Source organism: Coffea eugenioides, unplaced genomic scaffold (assembly GCF_003713205.1).
Source record: "Coffea eugenioides isolate CCC68of unplaced genomic scaffold, Ceug_1.0 ScVebR1_1840;HRSCAF=2767, whole genome shotgun sequence".
Classification (NCBI taxonomy): domain Eukaryota; kingdom Viridiplantae; phylum Streptophyta; class Magnoliopsida; order Gentianales; family Rubiaceae; genus Coffea; species Coffea eugenioides.
In genome coordinates this window covers 7,774-16,461 of record NW_020862272.1, presented here as the reverse complement: position 1 = coordinate 16,461, position 8,688 = coordinate 7,774, and the positions used below count along the sequence as shown (strand labels likewise).

Genomic DNA, 8,688 nt, shown 5'->3' with positions numbered 1-8,688 from the left:
TGTGAGGACCCGAAAATTTTCTTATTTTTTTTTATAGAATATTACTGGAATATTTAAATGATTATTCACTCATTTTTTTCGAATTATTTATTTCGACCATTTTAAATCCATTTATATGGAATGACACCTCTGTATATTTTTAAAGCGTTTTGTTGAAAAATTCGCTTTTCGAAAATTTGTTTAGTCCGGAATGACGGGTACACGTTTTTCTAGGCTATACTTGAATCGGGAGTGTATTAATATTGGAGAATTAAGAACGATCAATAATAGATTAAGAAAGGTTAATGGAGGAATTTATACTCAATTCACGTGAGTACTCGTAAAATTCCATTATTTTAAAATCCCTAATTTTGGCTAAAATAATTATTTATTTGGATTTTTGCCACGAATAATATTTTCTAGCCTATTAGACCTAAGTACATTGTTTTATAGCTTCGTTATATTTTTTTAAAGTGTCTCGTTTCAAAAATTATTTTCTTATAAGCTTGTTTAGTGAAAAGGTGAAAACGTGTCCAAACACTTTAGCCAATTGGGATTACAATAAGCTAAAAATTTAAGACCTATACAATGGACCTAAAATAGACAATTTTAGATTTAAACACACAAGTAATAACTAGTGGTACGATCGTTATAAGAATTTTTCAAAGGTTTTAATTTTTATTACGCCTAAATTAGAAATACGTGTTTTCACGTGCGCGCTTAATTGAGGGACTTTGGACCATTATTTTGGGACAATTAAGAATGAATAATATTTATATGAATGTAAGGGCCCTAGAGGTTTAGTGCACTAGTGCAACAAACGTAAGAGAAATCGGATACAAAACGCGCGCGTAGGGTACTAGTTAAAATTGATTTGACGTATCAAAGGATTTGACGTCAAGCGTCTTTTGTACGCAAAGGCTACAGAGCCGAAATTCATTTCCTTTTCTCTGCTACAATGGCCGGCTAGACTGCAGCAAAGGAACAACCAAAGTCACCATTTCTTTTCTTCTAAAACTCAACCAAATTCCTACCAAAACTTCCATAGATTCTCACCAAACTTCACATTCGTTTAGCTTTTCACTTGGACAACAACTTAGGCTGGAAAAGGGAGGAGTTTCACGACTGTCTTCAGGCTTCATAGGGACCGAAATTTTCTGATTTGAACAGCCATCAAAGTAGGTAGCCATCTAACTTCTTAAACTTGTTTATGGTGTTTGATTTACGCATTTGAGTTGGAATCTTTACTTTAGTAGCTTGTATTGTTGGAAAAAGTGGGCTCTATGAATTCCCACTCTTGGGTTGTTGCTGATTCTGTGCTTGATGAAGTTTATGATGACGGATTAGTGTTTAAGTTAGTGTTTCGTTGAAGAAAAACTGCAGGAAACTCACGTAGAGAGCAAGGGCCAAACTTGACCATTTTGCCCCTGCTCTGTTCGGTCATTTTATTGCAGAAATTGAGGATTTAATGGCTTGATTGTGTAGTTTACATGTTGTAGAAGTTGTGTACAAAATTTCGTTGAAAAATATTGAGTTTTGGTTGCTCAAACGAATTTATTTCAAAAACTAGTAAACTGGAAAACGGTTTCGCCGTAATCCAGACCAGTGGTTGTATTTCATCCATAACTCCGTACTCCGACGTCGAAATCAGGTGCCGTTAGCGGCATTTGAAACTAGACGTTTCCATGTTTTTATCGGTGTATAATGCACGTCCTGGTTTTATGTGTGTGAGCCACACCATTCATCTGAAGTCGGCTGTCCTGTTTCTCCGTTCTGCCGAAATGATTTGATAATGCTGCAACTTGAGCCTTGATTTTGAACCAGTTGCATGCTGAAACTTGAAACGATTTCTTCTGCGAAGTTGTAGCCCTATGAATTTATTTTCTAACACTATCAACCATTCCCAATTCCGAGTTAAATTGAGAGAGTTATGATCAAAATACGGCGACTGCTCGTTTTGAAAATCTTAGATTTGGACAGATTGCCTTAAGAATTTTTCCAAATTTTGGTTGATTGAATGACCCCCCTCCCGAGGGTATTTTTTCGTGAAATTTGATAGAGAGATAACCTTCATATGGAAGTATTATACTGCAAAATTTGGTGTCAATCCAAGTCCGTTTCGGCACTTAACTAAAGGTCCAAAGTTGGAACCAAATCTGGAAATTTTGTAACAGTCTTGAATTTTTCCCAACTTTGAGCTACTATATCTTGGTGTTCGAAACTCCGATTCTTGATCCGTTTGTTCTGACCTAAACCTTACTTGTACCTCTAATTGATCTATAAATTTCAAGGGCTGGTTTACAACGAGTGAATTCTGCCGAATTTTCAAAGTTAGCGAAAAACCAATCCCGGCTCAATCCTGGGTGATTTGGAACAGCAACTTTAGGCTCATTTTTGAGCATTTTCCACTTCGATTCATGGAAAAATGTCTTCTAGGAACTTGCAGTACTTTCTAAGAGGTTTTCAACGGTATAAAGTTTTCCAATTTTCGACTTATGCCGAGTGAGTTACGATTTTTCAAAGATTCATAACAAAACTGAAAATTTTCCAACTTTCAAGGAAATAGAGTTTTTCAAGAACTCTTTATTCTTTTGCTATTATCTAAACGTTTTATCCCCGATTTCCTAGATAAAGACTTAAATATTTTTGAATGTTATTAAACCTCTCTCGAACCTCGATTTACGAGTAATTGAGGTTCATTTTCACGGAATTTCCTAGAGTAATACTAGTGAACGAATTATTCCTCGATATTTGGGATATGGGTGATAATTCACTATTATTTGCTCAGGCACGCACGAGGACCTCCAAGAGGACCCTACTGTGGAAGTTTGAACTCTTCCTCCAATTTACTTGCTTGCATAACTTGGTGAGTGTCAAGTGTATGCCTATTTGAACCCTAAAGTCTTGATTCATGCTTGATTCACCTGATTTCATGCTTAGCTTAACTGATTTTGACAAAATGGAGTCGAGTGTGTACTTGATCGCACTCGTTCTCATTTGAAACGAATGACTCATGCTTAACATGATTTGCTTGGTTTACATGACTTGAAATGTCTGCTTAAACCTATCAAATGCTTGAATACATGAAATGGTATGCTATGATTGCATACGTCGATGGAGTGAATCTCCTCGACATTTACATGACAAATGGGGGACGCCCAAACTCATAGGCCGACCTTGGAACTCGAGCCGGCATGGGCTTGGTCGGGAACCTCGGTGAGCCATGAGACTTAAATGATAAGCTTGATCTATTGAGAGATCTCGCTTGGCATACTCGTATAGTATCGCCTTATAAATGTAGTGCGGGCCCGAAGTGGTGTATGGTGGACGGATGGGAAGTAAGTGGTGAACTACGGATATGAAAATATCAATCCGGTTGACGGAGAGTCATCACGGAAAGATATATAAACGGTGTCGGCAAATGTGGAACTTAGCTCCTGAGAGCTTCTATATCCTTGAATTGTTTCTGGTTACAGTTTATTGGTGTTATTAATTACTTGCAAGATAATACCTGAATTGTTATTGGGCTTGTTATCTGAACTATGTGGTTGCATGTGTGTTCTTGGCCTCACGAGCGTTTTGCTCACCCTGTAGATTTGTTTTCCTTAACAGGATTGAACTTGGCGAGGTATTGAAGAAACCTTCCTGATACGTTTTGTTTAGGGTTTCTATTACTTTTGACTATGTTTTGGCTTTTGGATTGTATTTTGGAATCCGAATGTAACTCTTGGGGCATGATGTATATTTGGAATTTATAATGGTTGTTGAACACCCGATGTGCGGGTTGGATAACGGATGACTTTTATTAAATTTGAACGCTTCCGCATCTCTTGTATCTAAGTTATTAACCGTTTTGTGTGGTCCGGTAATAAGTTTGAATGGAATTGCTTGAGTCCTGGCGAGAGCTAGGCAGGCGTCCCGCGGATACCCTTTGGTTCGCCTTAGGGAGAAGTGGGGGCGTCACAGTTGGTATCAGAGCATAGGCTTTAGATCTTATAGTGTATCCTAGGCTTAAAATTTAGGATGCCTGACTGTGGGATTAATTTGAATATTATGTGAACTAGAGGGTCTATTGTATCCTACGGGTTAAAGAAATTGGTTACTTGAGAGTTTCTTACTTGGGACTTGTAGAAATAAAAATTGAGGAATTAGCTGATGTTATATTGAAGGAAAATATGGGATGAGAGATTAGTAGTGAAAGATTGGACGAATTTGAATTATTGTTATACTTGTAAGTGTGGAAAGAAGTGAGACAATTATTAGTGCTGGATAAAGCAGATAAGAGACCGAGATTTGATGGTCAAACTCCATGTATCGTGATTGTGAACCCAGATGAAAGAGTTTCAAAGGTATAAAATGCATTTTCCTGCTCATTTACCTCCTAGAGAAATTATGCTTTGAAATTCTAAAGGAAAAATGGGGATGTACTAGTTTTATTTTCAAACGATAATTGGAAATAATATATATATGCTTTAAGTATGTGTAATTCTTCGATTTTGGTAAATATGTGAATTTTACTTGAATTTCAATTTAAAATCTATGAATAACTGATGAGTTTGTTGAAATTTTGTATGTGATGGGCTGATACAAGGTTAAAATTTTCTAAACTAGATTTTCCCCCTTGATTGTATACTGGTGTATTCTCACACTTGAATTCATCTATGCTTTACAAAAAAAATAAATAAATAAATAATAAAAATATCTTGAATTTTCGGAAGAACGGCGAACTTATGTTTTTATAATAAAAATCTTGAACTTGATAAGATTTTTGTTACTTTAAATACTCTTCTTATCTTTTAAAATTCTTGGTTTTCAAGAAGGGTGAGCCTATCTTTAGGTGTACAGATTGAGGGAACTTTGAGATATAGAGTAACCGCATTCAAGAACACACAGTTAGTGTGAATTGACTTGGTTTCCATTTGACACGTAAGTTAGCAAGTTGTACTTATTTCTTGGGTTTGAACTTGGAGCTTGAGACTTTAACTATAAAACCCTAAGACTAGTTATTCTTGGAGATGATGGTGCTCTGGTTGGTGGCTTGCTTATTAAAGATTTTGAACTTCGAATGGATAACCTTTGGTTTCCGCTTGTGTTATGGTTTGATTGGATCTAATTTCGTAAAGGCGTGTGATCTGATTGAAATTAGTGATATTCGGACCCATTGGTTTAATTAAGGACTTAGGAAGGGTGGTGCACGCCGTGAGACCTTTTGTATCCCGCTTGCATATACTTCTACATTTTGTGACCCTTAATTGCCCTTAGATTATACAGCTTATTTGACTTTGATTGGCTTTGGTTTTCGTGACCTTCTATAACTCGTACATATAACCCTTCTAATGTAAAAGGAATCAGTCTTCCGATTCTAAATATTTTTGCAACTTGTATATGCATTAAGTTCTTTTATGCTTAATTATTCCTTTTCTTGCGCTTATAGACTTCTATTAAGTATGGAAGCAGGAATGGGAAAAAGGGGTCGTGGCCTAGGGCTTAGACAACCCCGTACTCCCCGGTGGCAGGACCAACTTGCGTGGACTAGTCCTTAGTATAAATTTAATAGATTCTAGTACGTGAGGATATGAATGCGAGAAAAACAACCCAGAACGATTAGATCTACCGCAGTGTGCTGGGGTATAATGGATTTAACACTAGATTGGAGGAAACTTGGGTGAGAGATGGCCCTGTGTGAAAATTATAATAAACTGCCTTATAAAACTTCCGAGGTATCGTGGATTGGTCCTGTGGCCATATTTCAACTTTTGTGAAAGTTTGAACTCCAAAAGTATTTCGTGGGTTGGTGAGATGACCTGAACTCATTACCAATTTGTTCTACTTGAACAAAAGCACTTTCAATTTTACTTGACTAATACTATACCCAGATTCACTTGTTTTACTTTTCACAAAATTTATATATATATATATATATATATATATATATATATGTATATGTATACACATTACACATTTTGAACTCGTTTGAAACTCGAAATCAGATAGAGTTCAAGTTCGAATCTTTCTTAGGAACATGAATGCCTATTTGTTATGAATCAGATATTAGAAATGATTGGATTTTATGTACCAGTAGAGTTAACTCTTGGTTGGATAAAAGGGTGGTAAAGGTATTGGATCACAGGTTATGCGAATATGAACCTACATGTTTACCTATCTTTCTTAAAGGCATTTTCTAAAATATACGCCTTACTCGAACATAGATTTAACTCGAAACTTTGAGGAAAAGTGTTGGAACACCCTCCATGTATATGTTATGATTATTATGTATATGTTTTAAAAATCATGCATTAAGTTGCATGATTAATATTCTTAAATCTATTTGAGAGATTTTAAATATGTATTGATGATTGTGGTTAAACATTATTTGAAATCTCTTACTAAGAAAATTTAGTTTTGGGTCCTGAAGAAAAATTTGTATCTTTAACTCTAATTTTGAAAATTTTGAATCGCATTTTGCCACAGATACATTCAAAATACATCAAAAGTCTTGACCTTATCTTGTAAGTCATGATTGGTTTGATTTAGACAAAATTTTGAGGAAAGGGATTTTGGTCCTGCTAGTGCGTAACAGTTTTTTTTTTAGGATTTGGAACTTGTTTCATATGGCGTGTAATTTATGGTTTCACTACACACAGGAGTAAAACCTTAGAATGGAAGTACATATCATTATATCAAGAGGTATTACTTTAGTCGTGTGTGTGGATTTTCTTAAGTACCATTCGAGGAGAGGGAAGATTAAATATACCTGGATGACTTAGATGCGTGAGAATTTACAGGTTGTGGATAGTTGAGTTTCAAATTCTGATTTGCTACTTATTTAGATGCTTGAGCTGTTGATAGGCTAACAGTCAGGATTAAGAAAATAGATGAATGAAAAGTTTGGAAGAGATGCGTATAGAAATAGAAATTCTTCACAAGGAGTTGGAATTCCAAACTAAATTGGCTGAATTCTGGAAAAAAAAAATCGAGAACTTAGGGTTGATGATGGGATCCAATGTTTAATCGCCAATTTGAGATATTAAAAGTTGTGAGATTTGGGTGAGTGAAAGGAAATATTTGATGGCTTGAATGAGCCTAACGATTAGGGACCGGATGTTATATTTGGAATGGACGCTTGAGGCTATATATACATAGATTATTGAGATTTGAACGATGAGACTATTAAGAACAAATACTCCATAGCCTCACATAAACGAGAATTATAATCAAGGGTCAAGAGCAGCGAATAAGAGATTTAAAGTAGAGTTACTACCAACCGGGAATCCTAGAAACTGATGTGCTTAACCACTTCCAATTCAAGATGGGGATGCTTGAATTTTCAGTTATGCCAATTGGGTTGACTAATGTATTAGCAGCAATTATTGCATTAATGCATCAAGGTTTTAAATCGTAATAGGATTAATCTATGATGGCATTTATTGATGATGTATTGATATACCCTAAAGTTTGAGAAGATCATGAAAAAAATACCTGATGGTAGTTTTACAAACCCCGAGAGAACGCTAACTTTTGTTAAGTCCAATAAATGTGAGTTCAATGGGAAGAAATAGCCTTTCTAAGTTATATAATATCTAAGGAAGAAATTGTTGTTAACTCAGCTTAAGTGGAAGCTGTTTAAGAGGAAATGACTAGAAAATCCTACCGAAATTTGGAGTTCTTAGAGGTAGTCGAATATTTCCTTGGTTTGATCAGGGGCTTCTAAGGATACGAGACTTGGCAAGTTATTTGAGATTCTAAATGTGAGGAAGAATTTGAAGGTGAAAATCGTTTAATCAGTGCACTTGTGTTGGCTTTACCGAGCGGATGAGGTGATTTTGTGATTTATACAGATGGTTCAAAGGATGGGTTAGAATATATATTAATAATATATGATGAGGTAATTGTATATGCCTTCTGAAAGTTAAAATTTCCCGGAAGAAAGTAATCAACTCATGATTTGGAGTGAGTTGGAAAATGTAAGTCAATGATTGATCTGATAGGCTTAACCATGAAGGAAATGATATTGTTCTAAATATGAATTTCGAGGACGAAATTCCTTTCAAGAAGGGGAGGATGTGAGGACCCGAAAATTTTCTTATTTTTTTTTATAGAATATTACTGGAATATTTAAATGATTATTCACTCATTTTTTTCGAATTATTTATTTCGACCATTTTAAATCCATTTATATGGAATGACACCTCTGTATATTTTTAAAGCGTTTTGTTGAAAAATTCGCTTTTCGAAAATTTGTTTAGTCCGGAATGACGGGTACACGTTTTTCTAGGCTATACTTGAATCGGGAGTGTATTAATATTGGAGAATTAAGAACGATCAATAATAGATTAAGAAAGGTTAATGGAGGAATTTATACTCAATTCACGTGAGTACTCGTAAAATTCCATTATTTTAAAATCCCTAATTTTGGCTAAAATAATTATTTATTTGGATTTTTGCCACGAATAATATTTTCTAGCCTATTAGACCTAAGTACATTGTTTTATAGCTTCGTTATATTTTTTTAAAGTGTCTCGTTTCAAAAATTATTTTCTTATAAGCTTGTTTAGTGAAAAGGTGAAAACGTGTCCAAACACTTTAGCCAATTGGGATTACAATAAGCTAAAAATTTAAGACCTATACAATGGACCTAAAATAGACAATTTTAGATTTAAACACACAAGTAATAACTAGTGGTACGATCGTTATAAGAATTTTTCAAAG

The 8,688-nt window shown here is 35.0% G+C and overlaps 1 long non-coding RNA gene across 1 annotated transcript; it reads left to right on the top strand.

The window, feature by feature from the left end:
* The first annotated feature begins 1,128 nt into the window (after positions 1–1,128).
* LOC113755906 lies at positions 1,129–3,789 on the top strand. Its single transcript, XR_003465785.1, has 3 exons — positions 1,129–1,161; positions 2,768–2,845; positions 3,592–3,789. It is a non-coding gene; the product is annotated as an uncharacterized LOC113755906 (long non-coding RNA).
* The last annotated feature ends 4,899 nt before the right edge of the window (positions 3,790–8,688 follow it).